At 39.4% G+C, this 25,588-nt stretch overlaps 1 protein-coding gene across 2 annotated transcripts in view; it reads left to right on the top strand.

Moving 5' to 3' along the window:
• ARHGAP18 (Rho GTPase activating protein 18) overlaps positions 1–25,588 on the top strand; it is a 171,741-nt gene that overhangs the window by 4,497 nt on the left and 141,656 nt on the right. The window lies entirely within an intron of this gene.

Raw genomic sequence — 25,588 nt, 5'->3', positions numbered from 1 at the left:
TGTAGAAAACTTAGAAAGTAAGAGACCTGTCCCCAAGAGGAATGAAATATTCCATAATCTTATCACTCAAATTTACAGATAATATTTTTGTTATCTATCCTATGAACCCTTTTTGAAGCCAACATATTATTTTTAGGAAACTGACTTTTTATGGATATTCTGACAAAACATCTCTTTGGGCTTAAATAAACTAGAAAATGTCTGCTTTAAATGTGGATGAAAAAACACGTTCATGTGCCACGTCAGTTTATGTATTCATCAGCTGTTTTACTGTACATCAGATATGGGTGCTCCGTGACCTGTGTGAATGCTCTCCTGATATACCACCCCCTCCCATATCCTAAGTGTGTCCCACTACATTCCTTGGGATTGGGAAGGCTCCATCTAAGCCTCCAACCTTATCTGTAAGTTGTATTGTTCACTATCTCCACTGTCACAAAGACTTCGCTACTAAAACTCTCTGACCATTTTTGGGAATCTTTTCACTAGAGGTAGCCCAATAAGAGGCTGAACTTGGTAGGCTGGCCCTGGCCTGGAGTGCCCCAAGAGAAATCTTGAGGCTGGGAGGACCAACCATTTCTTTTTCTAGGTTTTTGCTCCTGGGCTTTCAGCTTATCGGTGAGGGAAGAGCTGGGCTTCCCCCCCGGGGCAGTGGATGCCTGACATTGGAGGGGGAAATCTTGCAGTAGGCGTCTCCTATGGCTCCTTAAGAATGTGCCTGTTTCACCTCTTACTCTGATTTCAAAATACATTATATTTTACAAGTGTGTCCTATCTTGGTTATTGTTAAAAAGTATTAGTACTGTTTGTTTGCATTGTGTTTTCAAGCTTTTAGAGCGGTTCACGTAAGATGCTCTATTAAATCAACATTTGAGACCGCACCTCTTTATCCTTCCCTAAGCATGTGCAGTTCAGCGTGTCCACAACAGAATAGGATTTATCTTTGTATTTCAAGCTGGCTTCTGCTGTATTTTCTGACTCAGGTAAGAGTCTTACCTGTTCTAAAGTCTCCCAAAGGAGAAAAGGAGACTCTTCTTTAGGTCTTTCTTCCCCATCTAATAGGAAAGAATGTCTGTGTGAGTGCAGAAAAGCCCTCATATATTTTCCTTCCATCCCTTTCTCCCGGTCACTATTTTGGCTCAATCAACTTCCTTCTTCTCCAGGTCTGTTACGCATTCTCCTGCAGTACTTTCCTATTGATCCTCAGTGCTACAGCCAGAGTGACCTAGTGGGAGTTTCTTTTTAAGTGTTAGATCATGACAGTTTCCATCTTATACGATATTAATGCCACATATTTGGAAAAACTGAATTTCTCACCTGAAAAGTACATCTCGATTTGCCGCCTTTTTCTATCTCCTTCTCTTTCTCACCACTTTACCCCAAGCTCTAGCTATCTTGATCTCTCCTTTGTTTCTTCAATGTGTTAATCTTGAGCTTTGTGCCTCTGCACCTGCCATTTCCTCTACCTGGAATATCTTTCTCCTTCTCTAAGTGGCATAATCTGGAGATCCAGACCTAATGATGTCTGTTTCCAGCTTCTTCGGAGCTTGTCACTTCTCTCTTCTATATTCCCAGAGCCATTTGATCAGTATTAAAGCATTGTTTCTTTTTTTTCAGTAGACTCTCAATTAATGGTAGTTTATTCATTTCAAGCTCTCACACAATATTTATGGTGTGCCTTCTATGTGCCAGATACTACATTAGTTCTTGAAGATACAGAGATGAATAAAATATGGACTTGCCTTCCAGGAATTTACAGTCCAATGACAAGGCACCTAGAAATAGAGAGGCCATGACAGGCTAAAAGCAGCATACTTTTTGGGGTCATTATTACTATTGTTCTTGTGGAGTGTGGTCCCTCGTTGGACCAGGCTTCTTCCTTCAACCCTCTGGGCTCACTCAAGCAGTTGGTCCACTTAACCCTGAAACTATGTCTGTGAAGTACTGGGGCAGATAGGGTGACTTATTGGAATAAGACCATCTTGTTTGGGACAGCAATATAGCATCAGAAGTCTCACTGGTGTTATTTTTACATTCTAAGATCCCTCAACTAATAGTCCTATCAAATCTCTTTTATCATTCCCTGCATAGGGGATGTTGTTTTTGTTTTTTCAATGGATTTTCATTTTTTTAGAGCACTTTTATGTTCACAGAAAAATTAAGATGATGGAACAGACATTTCCCATGTACCCCCTGCCCCCATACATGCATAGCCTCCCCGTTATCACTCACCAGAGTGGTACATTTGCTACAGTTGATGAACCTACATTGACACATCACAATCATCCAGAGTCCAGAGTTTACATTAGGGTTCACTCCCGGTGGTGTATGTTCTGTGGGATTGGACAAATGTACAATGACATGTAGCCACTATTATAGCATCATACAGAGTAGTTTCTCTGCCCTAAAGATCCTCTGTGTTCTGCTGATTCATCCTTCCCTCTCCCCTGACTCTTGGCAAACTGATCTTTTTACTGTCTCCGTAGTTTCGCCTTTTCCAGAACATCATGTAGTTGGAATCATACAATATGTAGCCTTTTCAGATTGGCTTCTTTCACTTAGTAATATGCATTTGTTTTCCCGTTGTCTTTTCCTAACTTCATAGCTCATTCTGTTTAGCACTGAATAATATTCCATTGTCTGCTGTACCACAGTGCATTGTTTCTTTCTAATTATTTTTTATTTTTTCTTCTGTTGGACTTGGGTCTATGGAGGTATGGCTTTGATGTTTGGTTCCAGGCATATAGTATGCATCTAATTAATGTTTGCTGTGTGGATAAGTGATGGGTGAATAAATGAGACACAGCACTTTCTCTCCTTTTCCTTGTAGTCTGTCCTTCACCTGGAAGCGTCTTCCAGATTGGATAAGTGTATGCCGCACTCCATGGTGCTCATGGAGTGAGGGATGGTATGTTTCATTTTGTCTTTTTCTCAACCAGTCTGCCATCGTTTCTTAAACTCAGAGGTCAGCAAACTATAGCCCTTGGGCCAAATCTGGCTTGACACCTCTTTTTGTAAATAAAGTTTTATTGGAACACAGCCACACCCATTCCTTGATGTATTGTGAATGGCAGAGTTAAGTGGTTGTGACAAGAGATCATGTGCCCTGCAGGGCTGAAAGCATTTACTATCTGGGCCTTTACAGCAGAAGTTTGCTGACCTCTGCTCTATCCCAGGGAAGGAGCTGGAGGCTGAGATCAAGGTGACAAAAGTGATCGCTTATAGGGACATTTCCAAAGTAGCAGCTCTTAGGTCCTTTGATGAGGAAATAAATTTCTGAGATTTATTTTGATTTGAATGTCGAATGTAGAAACTATAAAAGAAAATTTGGTGAAAGATCTGGTCGCTTTGTTTTGGTAATTACAAGACTGATGATTTTGACATAACTCATTTTTGGATTAAACAGCTGTTCTCAACCTTATACGTGAATCAGCATTACCTAGAAGCATTGTTAAACTGCAGAGTGCTGCCCCTCCCCTGGTGAGCTTCTAATTCAGTCGGTCTGGGTGGGGATCCAGAAGCTGCATTTTAAACAAGGTCCCAGATGTTGCTAATGCTGCTGGTCTGGGGACCACATTTTGAGAACCATTAGTTTAGAACAATGCTTGTGAGCCTTAGCTGTGTCTCAGAATCACCCAGGGAGTTTAAAAAAAATTTTTTATTTTAAAAATAAAACATGCTTTGTCCTCACCCCAGACTTACCAAGTCAGAATCCTCAGGGTTGGTCTATATTTTAAAAAGAATGATTCTGAAGAATACTGAATCATCATGCTTTTGGAACGATCATATGGGTTCTTGTTAAGCCACGTATAAGATGTTTTGACTCATAAGTTTAAGTAGCAATTAGATATAGATTTCATTACATTCTCAGTTTTAAGAAAAACTCCAAACTGGAATGTTGTTTATTGTATGTACATTACATTTATTTATCAGTGGACTTCACTTAAACTCTAGTCCAAAAAGTCCACTGTGTTCAATTCAGCAAAATTCTTTTTCTTTTCCTTAGTGAATTTGATAAGTATTCGTTTGTAACTTTTGTTTTTTCACTGTGTACAATTGTAGTTCTGTACTTAATAATTTCTCTTTCCACTTTTCTTGAAAGTGAGTGAGATTTTATTTTGAAGGGGGGCAGGAACAACTTGCATTCTGCCACCTTCCCATGGTTTCGTGGAAGCAAGTTTAAATGTCTAAGCACCTTCTAGAAATGGCACGAGAGAGGTCTTCTTTCCTGGCTGGAACTCCTCTTCTCCCTAGAAGACATCCCTTAACATCCGGGTAGGTAGTTTGTAACAATATAAAGCCCTGTGTCTGTGTCTGTGCTTTCGACTAGAGAGCTCGTTTGCCCTCTGCCACAATTTCAGCACACTCTGGCTGTGTTCGTTTTAATTTTGTTGATTGCTGTTTGTAATGTTCTGAAACTGAGTATTAATGTCAGACCACAAACAAGGCAAAACAGCTATGAAATAGTAAAAGTAGAAGAACCAAATCTTTGGCACTTTGGCAGCTGACGTGGTAACCCTGACAGTCATGAGCCGTGCAAAGAGCTCTTCAGCACCGTGTTTATGAAGGAAAAGCATTTCACTCGTGCTTTTGGTCTGCACACTTTTAAAAAATTCCTTGGCCTTAAAAGGATAGGAATAAATACCAAGATTTGGGTTTATAGATCCCCAAATCCATACAACAAAATAGCCATCAACTTCTTAAACTACATAATTCTATATTATGCAATTGTGATGATTACTAACATGAATGTGAGTTTGACAAATGGCTTAGCAAGAATAATGCTCTAAGGTACGGAAGAGCTCATTTTTTAAGTGCATGTGGATTAATTTAGGTTTCAATCTGGCTGTCTTGAGTGAAAATTTTCACTCTTTTTTTCTTGTGTTTCATTAGGAGATTAAGAAAGGAGATTTGGAAGCTATTGTGAGTTCGGTGGAAATGAAGACCTGTTTTTCTTTCCTTTTCATGAACTGATGGCTATCACTCTCTTATGCCTCAGTCAGCTCTATGAAGAGGGGCTTTTATTCCTAAGGATTTACCTTTATAGCTTCTAGAAGGCAGTAGCACTCAGGAAAACCCCAAAGTAATGGAGAATGTCAATTCATTATCCTGTTGTGTTATTATGTTAAGCACACTCATTGGAAGTGCAAGGACTAGTTATTCAACTAGAAGAATTGATGGAAATAGAGGTTCTTTCTTAATAGTGATTTTTTTTGTTAGTCATCACTTTTTGCCTGAATGAACTTCATTTCTAAGGTGGGAATGTTTTAGATTCCTTCTTCATACACAGGCAGGGTCCGTGTCATGGGTGCAGCTGAGGGCTCTCCTTATTTTGAGAGCACAGCGAAGTACTCTGTTGCTTTTTGCAGTGCTCATAAGAATATTGGTTAGGGCAATGGGTTCCCAAAATGAATATGTTTTGCCCGTGCTCAGATGGACCCTGTGCTTGGTTTAATGCTCTGCTGTCGCTTTCTTGAAGTGTTTAATACTTTTTGAACAAGGGGTCCGGCATTTCTATTTTGCATTTGGACCCCATAAATAATGTAAGGTGTTCCTGCCCATAGGAACTGTATCTTATTCATCTTTATTTCCTGGTGGAGTTTTAGCGTGATGCCTGATACGCAAATGAGTGAATGAATGAATGAGTGCTCTTCTGTTCTTGAGGGCAAAATGAAGTAGTTCTCATTGCTTTTAGCATTGCTCATGGGACTGTGGTTTAGGTCAGTGGGTTCCCCAAATGAATATGGTTCCGACATAGTGAGTTGGATGGCTGAGTCGTTGGGTAGAAGCGACGGTAGTGAATGGACTGTTGAAGAATACTGATTCTCTGGCCCCACCTCAATCTTCCTGAATCAAAATTTCCTGAGAATAAAGGTCAGTGATCTGTGTATTTGAAAAGCTCCTTAGGTACTCTTGTGGCTGTGCCTGGACTGTGTCTTCTCTCACAGAGCTCTGCAAGGCCCACAGGTCTGTGCCCACCTGTGCATGTGGGTTTCTGGTTTGTCTAGGTTGTCAAGAAAAAGGCCGGTTTCAAGTGACATCAAATGGAATTTAGGAGACAATGGAGGATAGCTGGACTGAGAATCAGTACCACACCCAAGTCCAGGAGGATACTGGGCGATACCAACAGGGCTGCCGTTTGTCTGATGCTCACGCCCCCACTGGAAGAGCTATGATACTTTGTGCAGCTTGTGCTCACTGACTCCCGAGGTTTGAGGTGAAGGTTGGTCTTACAAACCATGCTGCAGCATAAAGTACCAGCCTACTGCAGCTCACTGGCCTCTTCCCAGGTTTGGCATGATGAGATCTACTTCCAGTGGAGGTGAGCAGCAGGGAATGGAAAATGGAACGGTCCCGATGGTCAGCCTAGAGCCTTCATGTGTGCTTTGGATGTGGGCCTTGCCAGAAATACTACAGATTTGGCGAGGGAAGGGTAGGAGTAGAGTGGAGGATGTCTAAAGGGAGCTGTGGATGTAGGTTTGTCCATCCCTCATGGTTCTAAACAATTCTTAGGTTTTTATTTAGAAAGCAAGCCTTCAGTGCAGGAGTACATTTTATGCATGTCATGGGTCAGAATGGAGCAGATTATATGCATCTCTTAGTGAAAAATGAAGATGCTTATAAGATGTAAGTCTTTCAATACATAAAGAACTCTGTAAATCTAGACATAATGGAGATGTGCAGACTTCATGTTGCTGAATGAAAGCATTTAGTCTATGAGAAAGACCTAAGAAAGAAGTTTCAAAAGGAGAGTGGAACCATCTTGAATGTCTCTTGCCCAGAAGGAAAGTTGTGTCCTTTGAGGTGGGCCTCCTCAGAGCTCAGGAGCAGGCCAACAGCCCAACACTACGCTGCCACTCTCTGCCCTTGACCTTGACAAGTTTTCAGATTAAGACATGTTAACCAAGGCGGAAGATTGGTTATAGAGGGTACAGAGGTAGAAAGGACAATAACTAACACCAAGGAGTTAGGGATAAAAATTATCCAGAAAGAGAGTCACTTTTTAACTGCTTGCATGATTTCTTTCATTACTCAGTAACTGTGCTCTGAGCACCTGTTACGTGTCAGGCGCTCTTCTAGGCACTAGGATACAGGAGTGAGAAGACAGGTTAATTCCTGTCATGGAACCTGAATTTTGATGGGCAAAGAGAGACAATTAATAAACATTTCAGAGTTATGAGTGCTGTGAAGGGAATGCAAATACCCTTACATGAAAGATTGTGGCCCTTACAATGCGTGGTTGGAGACGTGGGGGTGTCCTCCTCCTTCCTTCTACACAAATGTAGTTGCTACACTAACATGTTCATTTATCAGGAGCTCAGTTCCCTTCTCTTAGGAACCACTGCCAAATTCACGTTCTTGGCCAGGCCATTGAATGGGCTTGGCTGCATAGGATGATTGATGGGGGCTTAGCCTGAGTTTAGTACTGTCTATTGTGTCAGTACTGTGATAACAGGAGCTTCTTTGCAGTCGTTGGGTGTGTGTTAACCAAAGTGCCAAAGAACGGAAGATTGCACTAATGTTACCATCTTCCTCTTTTTTAAAATATATATTTGGTTGACATGAGGAAAAATAAAAACAAAATGCCAGCAGGTGATGTTCTCTTTAGTTAATATTTAGGTTGACTTGTGGTAGATTTCTTCCCTGTTTTATGTTTACTGAAATAAAGAAATTGGGCCTGCCCAATGAGTAAACAAAGAGACGACATCTTTAATATTATTATAGAATAAGAGAAGAATATGTGGAATTAATGAACAAGTGAATTTCATAATATTGCTTATTTTTGTGATAGATTTAATATACTGTATATTTTGATTGAGAAGTTAGAACCTCTGGGATGCTCGGTTTTTGTTTTCTTTTTTAAAGCTAGGCTTATAGAAATTTTGGGCATCATTAAAATGACCAAATACAGAGCTAATATGTAATATATATAACATATATGGATGGATACATAATGGATGCATATATGAGAATCCATTACGGATGGTTATACCTCTTGAATTCTGAATTAGGTAATAGCAAATCTAACCCTTTGTTGCACCTGTATAGATGAATTTATAATTTTTAGAACACCAATTAGAGAATCCAACAGAAAAAGCGTTGTAGATATATTTTTAAATTTTAAATAAATAAATTCCTAACCTTATGAAGTAAAACTATTGGCTTTAAATTCTAGAGTTTTCAGTATCTTGAACCATCTCATCCATCCAGTCTCATATCTAAGGAAAACTGAGACTCAGAGAAGTTAAGCAATTTGCTTTAGGATCTGGGGATTATTTCACTGTGACATATTTATAGGACACCATTTCGACCATTTAGATGCAGAGGGGCCATTTCACATAGTGGTTATAAACATTCCTGGATTGGGATCCTGGTGTTTCTTTCTTTTTTTTTTGGAGGAAGATTAGCCCTGACTAACTACTGCCAATCATCCTCTTTTTTGCTGAGGAAGCCTGGCCCTGAGCTAACATCTGTGCCCATCTTCCTCTACTTTATCTGTGGGATGCCTACCACATCATGGCATGCCAAGCACTGCCATGTCCGCACCCAGGATCCGAACTGGCAAACCCCAGGCCACCGAGAAGCAGAACGTGTGAACTTAACTGCTGTGCCACCAGGCCGGCCCCCTGGTGTTTCATTTTTGTTTTTTCATACTGTCTCTATGAACTTGGGTAAATTACTTAATTTCTCTAAGGTTTCAGTTCCTAATATCTACAGTCTGGCAATGATTGTGCCCTCCACCCCCAACGTGTCATCCTGGGGATTAAGTGACATCATAACCATAAACATGCAGCACAGCATGGGGCATAGAGAAGGACATCAGGGAAAATTATTATTATTGTTTAAACTAAAACAGAAATACTTCTATCAAAAAAAGTCTTTCAAGGGGCCGGCCTGGTGGCATAATGGTTAAGTTTGCGTGCTCTGCTTTGGTGACCTGGGGTTCACAGGTTTGGATCCCAGGCACGGAGCTACACACCGCTCATAAAGCCATGCTGTGGCAGCATCCCATATACAAAACAGAGGAAGATTGGCAGAAATGTTAGCTCAGGGACAACCTTCCTCAAGCAAAAATAGGAGGATGGGCAACGGATATTATCTCAGGGTCAATCTTCCTCACACGCACAAAAAAAGATCTTTCAAGAAGATGACATTTTTAAATAATATTTATTAGAGATGCCTAAAATATGGAAGTTTTCCTAGTTATTTCTCATTAAGGAAATCAACCTTTATACAAAAGGGGTCTTTTTGTTGAATATTTAGGTTGAGTTACATATCAATTGTTCTACAACATTTTTATTAGTACTTGCAACAAGTAAATGACTTTTTGCTTTAAATTACAGTTAATACTTAACAGATAAATTAGATAGCACTTGGGGCCAGCCCTGTGGCCAAGTGGTTAAGTTTGCATGTTCCACTTCCAGGGCCTGGGGTTTGCCGGTTTGGATCCTGGGTGCAGACTTACACACTGCTCATCAAGCCATGCTGTAGTGGCATCCCACATAGAAGGACTAGAATGACCTACAACTATGTACTAGGGCTTTAGGGAGAAGAAAAAAAAAGAGGAAGATTGGCAACAGATGGTAGCTCAGGGCCAATTGTCCTAAAAGAAAAAAAATTATATAGCACTTGCTGTGTGCCACGTCTATATATCAACACACTTAATCCTCACAAAAAACCTGTGAAATCGGTATTATCAACATCCCTATTTACAAGATATTGAAACTTCACCATAGAGAAGTCAAGTGGAAAGTCTGAGGTCACTTGGCTGGTGAGCGGAGAAGCTGGGGTTTGAGCCACTCCCCCAGGTCAGCACTGGATCCTCTGCTCTACCCATTACACTGGACTGCGTGCACACTGGGGGCAGGCTTGCTAGAGAAAAGAGAGAAAACTCCAGTTATTGAACATAGCTGAATTTAATTTGCCCCAATGGGTGCTGGTCCAGCAGAGTATTGGCTTCCAACAATTCCATTTTATAGGGATATTCATGCAATATTAAAAATGGCTGCCAGTAATCGACTGCTTCCTAGGATCATAAACTCTACCAGGGACTTTGCACATTCTTTGTTTTCTCTCTAACAACTTTCTGAGACAGATATGGTGACGATGACAGACAGGATGATGCCCATTTGACAGATGATGGTACTGAGTCTGTGTGGAGTATATAACTTTCCCCAAATCACAGAGTTATTTGTCTCACTCCAAAGCCACCGTGATACTTCAGTTTCTGTCGTGAATATTGTGTATGTCTCAGTTCTGTGCCGCTGAAACTGCTAAGTGATGATGAGGATTATGGACAGTAAATGCAGTGAGTCAACAAGGTATGAGGGAGAATGTCCCCTCTTTCCCAGAATAAAATCTAATCCCATACCTATTAATAATTATCTATGTTTCACTTCCGGAAAGCAGCGAGTCGGCCTCATACAATAAATGAAGGCAGGGCTTTGGGCTCCATCTCTTTCCAGACTAAAGTTTCATCTTCCCAGCCAAGATGAGAACTTAGCTAAATATTCCTTTACGTAACGCTAGGTGGCGCGTGAGAACAAAAGAGATGGGAGACATTTCCAGGACACGTGCAACCCTTGTTTTGATTTGCAATAGAATTTATTTTCTGAAGTGCATCCTTGATGATTTCAGGCTACCTATAACTAAGGAACACCTGACCTGATATGTTGCCAGTGTAAAACTCTGCCTTATCTCCAATTTGGCGTGGAACTTTGATCAATCTAATTTTTTAGGTCTAAAATCTAAAATTCTTTCTTTTTGGCAGAACATTAACCAAACAGACCTCCTGGTATCATTTCAGCTAAGTAACTCTGGCCCTACTGTAGCAAATTAAAGTAAATTGAATATCTGAAAAAGATGATATAGTCAAGGAATACTCCTAGGAGCTCTATCAAATGAGTTTCTTTGCTTTTTTGGACATTACAATATATGTCATCAGGACACAGGCTTGTGACATTATTCAAGGCACAAAGAAAATAACTAAAAAGGGTACACATTTATTCTCTAGAGGTTTTTGTTTTTAGGTCGTGAAAGTTCCAGACTTTGGGCTCTATTAACTCAATTTATTTGTATTTCAACTATTACTCATAATTTTTTTCATTTCTCTTTTCATCTTCTGTGCTTTCTTTGAGGAGTTGTAGGGAGGCAGAGGAAAGCAAAAGGTAGAAAATGAAGGAAAGAAATTACAAGGGTGAAGACAGAATGAAGTATTCAGATTAGATGCTCTGATACGACCCAGGTCAATACAATTTCCCCTCATTTTCTGAATTTCTTTGAAGAAATAAAAAACTAACGATGGACAGGAGGATTAGTTTAAGCCTTTCACCTTCAAATAAAAAATTTGAAAGGGACACACTATCTTGGTTAATTTCTAAAAAGAGCTTTCCAGGAGAGAAGAAAAATCACATCCTCAAGGGCATGCCTCATGAGGGTCTTTGCTCTTCACTGCTGTGTAAGCCATTAAGGTGTAAACATTTGGAGTAAAGATGGACAAATTGTTTTGCAGCACGTCTGAGTCAATTTGTTGAGTACTTTCTATGTGTCTAACATTTGCTACTGTTTCTTTGTATTATTTCATTTAATTCTTCCAACTGTTCTGTTGGGGGGTGGGGGGGAGTTTCAATTCTTATCCCCACTTTATGGATGAGAAAATTGAGTCTTAAGGAGGTAAAGTCACAAGCCCAGGGTCTCATGGCTGCCGAGTGGAGGAGCCAACTCTATGTGATTCTTCATGCCCAGCTTTGAACCGTGTCAGTATGGTCTTCCCTTGAGAGAAGTGTGGCATTTGAGGGCCAGACCTATGCCTTATTGTGAATTAATTGAAATAGTGTTTAGTTATCCTCTCAGTGTTCTCCTGTTTTTTTTTCTCACTCGTACACCAGTGTCCTCACCTCCCACTCTAGTGGCCCACTGTTTCCCAGAGAACCTTGGGCACTATAGGTCACTTAAAAAAACAAAAAAAGAAGCTATTTCACCAGTAACTGTGATTCCTTACAAGTAACACGCTTGAACCCAGGCTCTGAGGTTACCAGCCTGATAAAGTGGACTGTTGGATGTCCAGGGGTTGCTTTCTTGGATTTGAATACAGTTCATGCCATTCAACTCCAAAATAGTACGCAACTCATCATGTAGAGATGATTAACCTAATCTTGATTACCCGAATTTTGAGAGAGTTACACAAATATTGACAATTTCAGGAAGGAAAACATGTTTTGTTTAGGCTCCCAGATCATCCGTTATGTGGTAGCAGGCATTCCCACCTGTGTGCTGGCCTTGTCTCTGGGAAACTTATCTACAAATTAATTTTTTTAGTAACTTCGGTGAATGGGCAAAAGATTATTAAGATAATCATAAACTATGTTATTTTGGCTAAGCTCCAGCGAGGGCTTGGAGAACAGGATGTGGTTCTTTGTATGCTGAGTCAGCTTTGTGACTAGCTAGGTGAAACCGGGCAGTCTCTTAACCTCTGTGGTCTCAGAACCTCATCGCTAAAGTGTGAGGGTGGGGCTTGATGCGCTGTAACATCTGTTCAAACTCTAACCTTTTAGGATTCTTTTAGGCTCCACACTTGAAGAGAGTAACCAAAAGTAGGGCATGTAATTTTAATCACAGCCAAAAATTATTTCAGGACAGTGTTGTTATAATTAATATTCAAAAGTTCTTAGAGATACTTAGATGAAAGCTCCAAAGGAAAGATGATCACGGTTTAGAAAATTCAATGAGTAATTAATTGCAGATGACTAACGCTCTTCCTCTTGCTTCCCTCCCCGTTCAGGAGCACAGGAATAGGATAAGCAGTAAAAGCTCTTGGATTCTTCCTGGCATGCCTAAAAGAGCCGAAGGACATTTCTGATGTGATTTAGCATGGTTAGTTTTCTATCCTTGTTAATTATCGTGAAATAGAATCTGCTTAATATCTGGTAGTACTTCTAACCTCATTTGTAATTCTGAACAGTCTAATAACATCATTTATCAACAGCATCAAATAACCACAAATTTCGTTTGACACAGCGGTTGGTAGTACGCCATCTCTCCTGCTTCCTCAGTTCTATATTTTTTTTGCACTTGAGTGATCTCACTTATATGTGGAATCCAAAAAAATGGAACTCAGAGAGCAGATTGGTGGTTGCTGAGGGTGGGGGAAGTGGGTGAACACAGTCAACAGGTACGAACTTCCAGGTATAAGATAAATAAGTTGTGGGGATGTGATGGACAGCACGGTGACTATGGTTAACGGAACCATGTTATATCGCAGATAGTGGCTAAGAGAGAAAGTCTTAAAACTTCTCACAAGAAGAAAATTTGTAGCTATGTAAGGTGATGGATGTTACATGACTAAACTTATTGTGGTGATCGTTTCGCAGTATATACAAATATCAAATCAATAGGATGTACACCTTAAACTGTGCAATGTTATGTGTCAGTTGTATCTCAATAAAACCGGGAAAAAAATTAGAGCAGATGTTTGGTCAGTTTTATAGCAAAGTGGTCTTTTTTTCTAATGCGGATCCTAGACAATGATAAAAATTCATGCTTATTTCAAGTAAAAGTTTAAAGTAGGGAAGTGGTGTCATAGGCTGAATGAGTGGGCTCCAAAGTGGAGACTGAAATGGAGGGGATTAGACTGGAAGAGGTCTTAGAAGTTATTTGTCCATCTTTTTATCCTTTTTCCATATGAGGAAACTAAGACCAGAGAAGTTAAGGTACTTGCCCATGGTCACACGGCAGCTTAGTGTTAGAGTCAGAACTAGAATCCAGGACCGCTGGCGCCCAAGTTCAGAATCCTTCCTCCACACCACATTGCCTATCTTTGCAGTAATTGAATGTAGAGAAGGAAAATGGAAAGCAGATAATTTGCAAACTATGTAATCCTACTGAATTAGTTGATTTTTGTGTTTGACTTCTACTTTTAACACCATGAGGCTTAAAGTTCTGGTTTAGTGCATTATGTTGTATACGGCATCTGAACAATCTAATTATTACTTTCAGAAGAGGAGATGTGTGGAATTAACCATATCTTCTTCCCAGTGAGAAATAATTGTGTTTTTGGATGGGCTTAGAATACATACTCTTGACATTAATATTCAGTGTGGTAATAATGACTTCTAGTGATACATTTGCGTGGTGTGTATGTTTGTGTGTAAGTGAAAGTGAAACCAAATGAATTATTAAGACAGGATGAGGAGAGCCCTGAAGGGGGCCAGGCCGGGTCAGTGTCTGCCAGGACTCTGCATAAGCAAAGCCAGCGGCGCTGAGATGCACTCCAATTTCTACCACCAGGAGCCTTTTGCTGAAACAGCTTTCGTTAGAGTCTGGTGTGAACGACAGAGCCACGTTGGGGTTTTTTCTCCATCATGATCCTTTTAACTCGGAGAGGATGGATCCTTTTTTGCAGTGGACTTGGAAAACTGGTGTCAGTTGTAGTAGCTTGAGAATACTCTATTTTTATTTCTCGAATCATCCTGGGGAAATTTAGAGACAAAACTGTTCTAGATCAGAACCAAGGTGATGGAACCCCTGCAAAGTAAGCCTAATCTTCTGGAATCCACTCCTAAGGTAGATTTTCATTAATTGAGCTATTAGCAAAAATTGAGAGTTGGAAGATTTGTGTCTCTGTCTTGGTCATATTGTACCTGCTCTCACCTGGATCCAGGGGGGTCCAGATGTTTCTGAATTCCAGCTTTACCATCTACTAACTATCTAGAAACACAGGCATGTTTGGTAACTTCTGTAAGGCTGAATTGCCCCTTATATATGAGTTAACATTAGGTAAAGTCCTGATACGCACGATGCAGGTAAATAGTAACTGCTGTTTTAGCCTGTCTAATAAATAATTGAGTTAGTAGAGAAGAAACAATAGACTGTGAGGAGGGTGAGGGTGGCCTTTTTTCTTAAGCTGTCCTACGTCTGGGATTGAGATTTCTTAGAAAAGGGAAAATATGTTAGAGAGTTCAAGAATACATGTTCACCTCTCAAGATCTCCAGAGGATTGCTCGAACATAGTAAGAAGAGCTGGATTCTTCTTTCTGGTCCCAGATCTTGTCGAATTATTAGTCTGCGTTGTAGGAAAGTTATACTTTTTCTTTTAGAATTTGTTGCCCATTACATATTTCCTTTAAGTGAACTTTTAAAAAGTCAAGATTTCCTTAGGCTATTTTTCGCTTTTATACTTGGGAATGTATCACCGGAACTGAAAGTCCCATAACCCGTGCGGTTAACACCTTCCCATCTGTTGCTCCCTCTCCACTGGGAAGCCAATGGCTGATGTATTGCTCTTCCAAATAAACTAGAACATGTGACAGACATTGCTTGAATGAAGCAATGGCCCAGAGTTAAATATTGAAAATCCACCAGAAGGCAAGCTGACGTGGAATTATGAGTAGGCCTTTGGGCTATCGGTATATAAAAGGCAATGTAAATTTTCTATTAAAACAGTGCAGCCAAACATGGACAAGACAGTGTGGAGCTAAGGCCAAGTGTTGCCAGCTGGGAGTGCAAGAAGTGTGAAACCACAGGTCCCTTGGTTCCCCGAAGAATGAAGCTTTAGGTTCTAGAGATTGATGGCAGAGGTGGCTCTCAGGTCTTTCCCCTTTTGTGTAAGAACCGGTCAGCCAGGATCAAAGGGAATTTTCATGCAATGTCTAATCATTGATTTTCCCTAAAAGTTAGTCTCATGGTGTCTCTTCTCTCTCTCTCTTTTCAAGAGTAAAAAAAAGAAAATCCAGGGGCTGGCCCAGTGACATAATGGTTAAGTTCACGTGCTCTGCTTCAGTGGCCCGAGGTTCGCCAGTTCAGATCCTGGGCGTGGACCTACGCACCGCTTGTCAAGCCATGCTGTGACAGGTGTCCCACATACAAAATAGAGGAAGATGGGCACAAATGTTAGCTCAGGGCCAGTCTTCCTCAGCAAAAAGAAGAGGATTAGTGGCAGATGTTAGCTGAGGGCTAATCTTGCGCAAGAAAAAGGAAAAGAAAATCCAAAACGAAGAATGTTTTCATTTTTCTTGTGATTATATAAAATAATAATGCTCGTTATAAAACAATGAAATATAAAGAAATACAGTAAAGTTAAAATTGCTCTGGGGCCGGCTCCGTGGCCGAGTGGTTAAGTTCGTGCGCTCTGCTGCAGCGGCCCAGGGTTCGGATCCTGGGTGCGGACATGGCACCGCTCGTCAGGCCACGTTGAGGCGGCGTCCCACATCCCACAACTAGAAGGACCTGCAACTAAGATATACAAGTATGTACCCGGAGGGTTTGGGAAATAAAGCGGAGAGAAGAAAAAAAAAAAAGGAAGATTGGCAACAGTTCTTAGCCTAGGTGCCAATCTTTAAAAAAAAAAAAAAATTGCTCCAAGATAACTACCATTAATATTTTAATGACTGTCCTTTCATGATTCTCTTTATATATGATGTTATTTATTGTATAACATTTTTTCTCACATGCATTCCTTTTTCCCTCACCTCTGCCCCATAACTACTTTCAAAACAAAATACTACAAAGACAGGGAATCAATTTACAACCTGGTGTACCTTTCCATATCTCTCTCCATGCTTGTTTAATCATATGGAAACATATGGGTGTAATGTATTTTGAGGTGTATTGTTTTATTAAAAAAATCATAAGATACTAAAGCTTAAAACCTCTTCTGACATGAGTGTAGAATTCTGGATTTTTATACGTTTCTAATTTTTATAGTTGTCCCACTCTCACCCGGTTCAACAGCATTTTTCTTGGCAATTTACCGTTAGAAAGGATTCCCAAGGCGTTTGACTTAGTTTTCATAGAAACAATTCTTTTCGAGCTCATATTTTATCAGTTTGAATAATATATAATTAAATTACTTAATTAAAATGATATGGCTAACTAGCCTGAATAGCTTACTGATTTCTGGTAAACATGTAACTCAAGTGGTGCGAGAAGAGCTCCACCAACCTAGACAGAAGCCCACGGGTTTCAAACGTTCTGCTTCTGCCAGTGGGTTTTACCTAGGGTTGGAAACATTTCTCTTCTCCCAACATATTTGCCTTCTGCTAAAATGGTGGAGACTAAACATGCTGCTCTGTGTCTTCCCTCACCATCACTCTTGTGCTATTATCCAGAGATTGTTTTAAATTTGTGATTATATGGAGCCGGCCCTCTGGCATAGTGGTTAAGTGCATGCGCTCCACTTCGGTGGCCTGGGGTTCATGGGTTCGGATCCTGGGCGTGGACCCACACACCGCTCATCAAGCCATGCTGTGGCAGCATCCCATGTGGAAGAACGAGAAGGACTTACAATTAGGATATACAACTATGTACTGGTGCTTTGGGGAGAAAATGAAAAGGAAGGTTGGCAACAGATGTTAGCTCAGGGCCAATCTTCCTTACTAAAAAGCAAAAAAAAAGAAAAGAAAAAATTTGTGATTATGTGAAGAAAGCAAGATTTGTTGAGGATGACCAAACTTACACTCTATTTGCTAACTTTGCGTATTTTAAATAATATGTAATGTTCTTTTAGTAATATAATGCTCTGATTCCAGTTTCCAGTTTCTCTTCACTTATGTTTTGATGATAACCCTTATTTGATGTATCATATATTATAGTTCTGTTGAATCTCTCACGTGTTTCACATTTTAGTAACAAGGTGGAATCATTCTGTTAGTAGATGTCACTTATTGAATCAGAGTCCTTATTGCTAGGTCTCACTTTTTGGCTATGCAAAGGTGTCTCTTCTCCCACCTTCCAAAATAGCTTAGAGCATTCCTGCAAAATAACTTGATACGCCATTATTTTGTGGACTATCCAGTCTAGAAATTACAAATAAAGTGGCAGGCCAGGGGTGCCAATGTCTGGACCTGGGTGAGCTAGAAGGTATGCTGGTTGGTCTGGCATAAGTCTGGCATGTCAGAAGTCAAGTTTGGGGCAATTTGGCTAAGTTGTGTGGGATGGGCTAGAACAAACTGTCAGCTCCAAGAAATCAACAGAGAGATGAGTCGGAAGTTCAAGTGTAGAATCCTGTGGAGAGAGGGTCATGGAACCAGACAGGGAAACTGCTCAGTGAGGCGGATGGAAGGTCTGTTTAATGAGTCTGTGTGTCAGGAGCTAATCCCTAGGCCTTAGTAGTTCATCAAGTAGCAGCAAAATAATGGCATTTGATACTGTAGTCATTGGGGAAGGTGAAAGAGCATGGCAGGTCATGCAGAATTGATAGATAGATTTCACTTTATACTCCTCTCATCAGTTATTTAGGCCCCTGCGAAATTTACCTACGTGGTCCAAACCTTTAAAGGGATAGGAAGTGAGAAACAGAAGCTAGAGGTGGTGAGGATGTTTGGTTGGTGTCTGTAGGGCTCAGCTGTTCAGTAATTGCTCAGTGGGACGAAGAGGAAGGAGCTGGCGGCCACTTGGCTATACTTGCTCCTTCCAGAAGAAGTGATTTCTTTTATTTTTTGATCCTGGATTATCTGTCTACAAAAAGTAAGGGAAAAAATAGGTCCATTAACTCAGTGTAGCCTGTAACAGCTTGTGGGGTAAAGGTTAAAAGTACAGAAATTCCTGGCCTTAGTTTCAATAAAAATAAGGTGATAGAAAATACTAAAGTTATTACCTCCTGCCAAATCATGAAAGTAAGTGGAGAATACTTTTTATCTTTTTCACTTTCTTTCTTTTTTTTTTTTTTTTGAGGAAGATTAGCCATGAGCTAACATCTGCTGCCAATCTTCCTTTTTTTTTTGCTGAGGAAGACTTGCCCTGAGCTAACATCTGTGCATATCTTCCTCTGCTTTCTATGTGGGATGCCTACCACAGCATGGCTTGCCAAGTGGTGCCATGTCCGCTCCCGGATCCAAACCTGCGAACGCTGGGCCGCCGAAGCGGAACGTGTGCACTTAACCGCTGCACCACCGGCCCAGCCCCTCTTTTTCATATTTGATTAAAAATAATAACAGCTACAGCATATGAACAGAGAAAATTGTAGAACTGTTTGTGTTTGTTTTGCAAAGTTGCTATTAATGCTGTTTCCTGCTGTGCTGTAACTGTTTCTAGGAAAGCATCTCTTGTGTTTTGAAATTGGCTACTTTATGTGATTAACTGTATTAATTTCTTCTTCATCGATCATTTTTCATCATAGTTACTTGTTACTTTACTTATAAGGGAAACCTGGAAAATCTTAGTTAAGCCAATTTAATAAAGTGCCTTATTTTTAAGGATGACAAAAATAAAAGTAGCAGAATGTATCTTCTCTGTGTGTTTACGAGTCATGCGAGCAATGGATCAAGTTTCACTGTAGTTCGTCTTTCTGCCTATCTTATAAATGCTAGAGCTTTTGATTAAGGTTGTAGAATAAAGAAGCAGCTTGCCTATAAAGTGACTACAGATTATTCTAAAACAAACCAGAAATGTTGTCCCCTTTGAAGAAAATTTATGAGGAGCGGATGCCTTGGGGATATGTTATTATAAGCGTCCGTCAAGGATCAAAGTAGGCTTGAAACACCTCTGCTGGGCTATCTTTTGGAATAGGTTTATGAGCCACGTAAAAATCTCTCTCATAGACAGTTCTTATGTGGTAATAGAATGTGTTTTGTTGTAAAACCAGTTAACTTGCTTTATAGTCACATGTGAGCGGTAGGCTGTCCCTTGCAGTTTAAGTAGGACTAATGGGGATGTCATTTGCAGTAATGTTTCTCTATTTTTCTCTAATTAAGGGGCTTTCTGTGTTTTAATTTCATAATAAAAACATGTGTCTTTGCTTTTATAACTTTTTTCACTTGTTTAATTTTTTACCCTCTGTTTTGTTTTCAGTTTCAGCTTAGCACATTTTAAAATTGCTGGTCTATTCAGAGAAATTGGTTTAAAAAGATTGTAGGGATTGGATTACCCTACTGCGTTCCTCCCCCTTCCCCCCACCCCCCAACCCCAACAGTCAGGAAAAAACCTTCTAAAGACTTCTTATTTACTGATTTATTTATTTGGGTAACATTGGTTTATAACATTATGTAAATTTCAAGTGTACATCAATGTTTCGATTTCTGTGTAGACGACATCATGTTCACCACCCAAAGACTGATTACCATCTTTTACCACATTACCACACTTCTTGTTTTCCATTTGCTTTTTAAAAAATTGTGGCAAAATATCCACAATATCAAATTTATCATTTTAACCATTTTTAACTGTACAGTTCAGTGGCATTAAGTCCATTGGCTTTTTCACAGGATAACAAGTGGGGAGGTCTGGGGTCCTGAAGGAATACACTTTTAGTAAGAATTCTAACACCATCCAACAGGTGATGAAACAAGGGAATGGGTGCCTTGATCTAACAGCCGTTCCACTTGATTCTCCTCCCCGAAAAGAGCTTGTACCATAATTTAGCATTCATTTATTCATTCATTTACCAATATTTGTTGAGAATCTCCTGTCTGCCAGTCTACCTTCGTAAAAGACAAAAAGGACAAGGTCCTACCATCCAGGGGTCTCACTTAGACTTGTGTGTAGAGAGTCACACGAGAAGACAGTAGAACATATTGAGAAAATGTCTAGAATGAAGAAAACTGGGGTGTAAAATGGAAGCTGAAAGGAAGGTTTGCCCAAGCCTCCCTGGCCCAGAGGAGCAGGTTTTACCCTAACTTACAGGAGGAATGGGCATTTACCAGCTCGGGAGGCCAGAAGGGGGCAGGGTGTTCATGCTGAGTAACAGCATGGACTAAGGCGTGGAGGTTGAGCCAGCTACGGGGAGTGGCAGTGGGCTTGCTGTGGGGCAGACTGGTTTGGCTGTGGAAGATTGTAGAGATGAGGTTGGAGGGCTGACGGGGACCATCGGGAGGGGCCTGATGAGCTGATATGCTGGGGTTTCCAAAGTGCGGCTTTAGTTTGAGATGTTCTTAGTTGTTGCTTGACTTGGGAGAGGGAAGAGAGGGGCTTAGCCAAATAAGCGTGGAAAGTGTTCAATAAAAACACTTTTTCCATTTTAGGACCTCTGAGAGCATCATCTTACTATGTGAATTCTGATTTTCCTGAGCTAAGAAATGGCATGGCCTGTTTCCTAAATACACTGACCCTGGAACTGCCCCTCATTGGGAAGTGTTGCTGCAGTCCTTGGGGACCCCCTGGAACACTTTATTCTTCAGACTGGATCTGTTTTGACCCCGCTTGCTCTATGAGGTTACGGATCCTTTATGTATTGAAAATTTCCAAAAGCCAGTGACGAAAATCAAGGGTCCTTGAGGCCAACCAAGCCCCAACGGACTTAGTATGTTTTTTAATATGGTTGAAATTTACTTTGTAAATGTTGCATAGATCCATATTCCCTTTATTTATTGCCAAAAGCTGCCAGTAAAATATATCCCAGTTGAGTTTCTTGTTTTGTTGTTTGTTTTGGTTTTTAATGAGAGATGAATCGATTAGAATGGAATATTTTCAGTGTGAAAGGGATCTTGGAATTTATGGTTAGAAACTCCTTGTTAACTTGGACATGACCCAATAGAAGAACAAATAATTTATCTGGCCAACGTAAAAAGAAAATACTCTCTGTGGTCAGATTAGGGATAATTAAACTTTTTATGCTTTTTTTGAATTTCTGTATTTTCTACAAAGAACATTTACTGCTTGTGTATTAATAAAGACATTAAGCTGTAATAAAAATAGGACATCAATAAGAAGTGTTTCTGCAAGGTTGCCAGTCAAATTATGTTACTAGCCATATATTTTACTCTGGTCAAAAGAAGTTTACAATCACAATATATATTATTCATTTTTCTGTTCTTCATCACACAGTGTTTTCTTTACTGCTTTCTCTTCAGTGCATGGAATAGTGCCTCAGAGTAGACTTTCTTCTAAAGGCTACAGGTCTTTTTCCTTTAACTTTAATTTTTTGAGACCTAATTTACCTAGGGCAAAATGGAAGCGTGTTAAGTGTCAGCTTCATGAATGTATACAATGTGTCCACCTGTGTAACCTTCAATCCAGACCAAGATAAAGCATATACCCAGCATCCCAGAAAGTTCTCCTGGGCTCTTTTCAGTCATGTTCTGCCCCCATGCCCCCACTATTCTGACTTCTATCACCATATGTCACTTTTGTCTATTTTTTTTTTTTAAAGATTTTATTTTTTCCTTTTTCTCCCCAAAGCTCCCCGGTACATAGTTGTATATTCTTCGATGTGGGTCCTTCTAGTTGTGGCATGTGGGACGCTGCCTCAGCGTGGTTTGATGAGCAGTGTCATGTCCGCGCCCAGGATTCGAACCAACGAAACACTGGGCCGCCTGCAGCGGAGCGCGCGAACTTAACCGCTCGGCCACGGGGCCAGCCCCACTTTTGTCTATTTTTGAGCTTCATTTAAAATGAAATACGTCGTATGCTTTTGTGTCTTGCTTTTTTTGGTATCTGGCTTGTTTCATAATATGATGCTTTAGAGAATCACCTGTATTGTTTCCTATATCGAAAGCTAATTCTTTTTTTATTGTTGATTACATAAAAGTACCACATTTTGTCCATTTTTCAGTAAACGGGCTTTGGATGGTTTCCAGGTTTGGGTTAATATAAATAAAATGAGGATGTCATCTACATTTAGATTATTCAAGAAAGAAATAGGGCAATAAAAAGGAAATATCAAAGGCAAAACTTTTTTCATTCACTCAATTGATCTCTAAAGGAGGAATAAAATTTCAGAGGGTAATCTTTTTCAGATACAATGTTAATTATATAATTTCAAAAATTATTTATTGAGCAACTATTTTCATACTGCGTGAAATACAAAGATGAGTGCAGCTTTATACAAATTTATCGTCTAATTATGTAGATAAGGCTAGCCCACCAATATCTATAATGCAAAACATAGTATGGTAAATGCAATAAGAGAAATATATTGCTATAAGGATTGAGAGAAGGAAACAGTTGTATTTCTTAAAATGATCATATCATTTACTGAAATAGTGAAGTTAGGAGAAAAAGATGCTTGGGGGATGGGGGAAGATTATGAGTTTTTGTTATAAACTGAAGAATGAGAAATAACAAGAGTAAGAAAGGAGGGAAAAGAAGAAAATATGAGGAAGAGAATTGAATAAATAGAAGCTAGCAAACTAGATGTGAGAACACCATTATAGCACCTTCTAAAATGTTGACCTCTGATTTGACAATCTGAAGCCGGGGTTCTTAGTATATGGTCCAGAAACATGAACCCCTTAATGGTTGGAATTCAGTGTACCTGTGAACTTGGACAGAAAAAAAAAATTAAAATTTATTTTCACTAATGTCTCAGTGAAATAGAACATTTCCTTTAGTTAAGAATGTAAGCCATAAACCACCACAGTATTAATAGAACCTGTTACTTTGTCACAAATTGATGTTACAGATATTTTCATTTCACATAATAGTTGCAAATACCTTGAAAAGCCTTTTGTGTTTATCACTACTTTCAAATTATGGAGGTTTTAAGAACCACCGTTAGATCTTGTTATTGAAATACTAGTAAAGAAATAATTGTTATAATCTCACAATTGTTTTTAACATTTTGATAACTAAATTTTAAAGGAGTTAATTTCATTGGTTATCCTGTTTATTTTATGCATGTAAAAACATTATTCTCAGACAATATCCACAGCTCTCACCAGACTGAGAAAGGAGTTCAGGGCACAAAGCTTCAGAACCCCTGATCCAGAGACCTTTGTGGGCACCCAGAGGCCATTTTGCTTTCAGAGCCTGACTCACTCTGTCTCTATGACCCTCGTGAAAGGGCAAGGTACAGATCAGAATGCCAGTGCATTAATTTGCAATAAGAGATACCTGCCACATAAAATTTACAGAACTGCAAGAAGAAATGCACAAATCCACAACCACAGTGGGGATTTTAACATATCTCTTTGAGTAAGTAAAACAACGAGCAGGGCAATTAAAAGCAAAAATGAACAAAAAACCAGTGAAGATGTGGAGAATCTGAATAGCGTGATTAGCAAACCTGACTTAAGCATATATAGAGGCCAACAACCGCAGCATAGACCTTCTTGTCAGCATGTGTAAAACAGTTGTTCAAATGGACTATATACTGAACCAAAGGCCAGTCTCAACAAATTTCAAAGGATTGAAATCCTACATAATAAGTTCTCTGATCACAATTCAAATAAGTTAGAAATCAACAACCAGCAAGAACTAGAAAAATCCCTTATGGTGGACTTGAATACACTTAGACCTAATTCTTAGATCTAATCTAAAATTAGATAATATTTTGCATTGAATGATAAAAATACTGCATATTTCTATTTGTGAGATGCAGTTAAACCTAAGCCTATTTAGAAGGAAATATAGCTTGATATGCATGTTAGAATAGAAAGTCTGAATATCGATGAGCTAAGCATCCAATGTGAGAAACTAGAAAAAGAATAGCAATTTAGCTTAAAGACATGGAAGAAAAATAGATAATAACAGAAATTAATGACATGAAAAATAAAAATACAATAAAGAACAATCATATCCTAAAGTAGATTCTTTGAAAGAACAAAAAAAAGGGATAACCTCTTGGAGAGACTAAGATTAAGAGAAGACCAATATCCAATATTGAGAAAGAAAGCATGACATAACTAAATCTTAAAGACATTATAGAGGGCCAGCCCCTTGGCTGAGTGATTAAGTTCACGCACTCCACTTTGGTGGCCCAGGGTTTGCTGGTTTGGATCCTGGGTGCAGACATACACACCACTCTTCAAGCCATGCTGTGGCAGTATCCCATACAGAAGTACTAGAATGACCTACAGTTAGGATATATGACTATGTACTGGGGCTCTGGGGAGAAAAAAAATGAGAGGAAGATTGGCAACAGATGTTAGCTCAGGGCCAATCTTCCTCACCAAAAAAAAAAGAAGCAAAAAAAAAAAAAAAAAGAAGAAAGACAAGGGGATATTATGAACTTTATATAAATATATTTGAAAATTTAATAATTAATAAATTCCTAGTAAATCTAACAAAATTGACATAAAAAGAAATAGAACATTGTAATCATCCTATAACTATTAAATAAGTCTAATTTGTAATTACAACCTTTACACAAAGGATAGCCTTGGCCTAGATAGCTTCATTGATGAATTCTACAAAACACTTAGAAAACAAAACAACATGAATATTTTTTCAAACTTTTTGAAATAGTAGAAAAAGAGAGGACACTCAATATTTTTTATGAGATCTGAATAACGATATTAAACACTGAGAAGGTTATTACAAGAAATTTATATGATAATCAATTTTCTTTGTAGAATTGCCACCTAAGCACATGAAATAGTCTTCTATTGCAACTGTAACTTATCACAACAAACTTAGTGGCTTAAAACAATACAAATTTATTATCTTACAGTTCTACAGGTTGGACATACAGGTCTCATTGGGTTAAAATCAATGTATTAGTAGGACTACGTTTCTTTCTGGAAGCTGTAGGGAAGAATCTTTGCCTTTTCCAGCTTGTAGAGGCTGCTAGCTTTCCTTAGCGCTTGATGCTCTTCCTTTTGCTTCAAAGCCAAGAACAGCAGTTGAATCCTTATCAACTTATTATTGCGTCATCTGACCTCCTCTTATGCCTCCTTCCACTTTGAAGGGCCTTTGTGGTTCCAGTGGACCCACCTAG

The sequence above is a fragment of the Equus caballus genome, chromosome 10 (genome assembly GCF_041296265.1).
Source record: "Equus caballus isolate H_3958 breed thoroughbred chromosome 10, TB-T2T, whole genome shotgun sequence".
NCBI lineage: Eukaryota > Metazoa > Chordata > Mammalia > Perissodactyla > Equidae > Equus > Equus caballus.
Note: the sequence above shows the minus strand (reverse complement) of the source record. Positions and strands in the feature narration are given on the sequence as shown.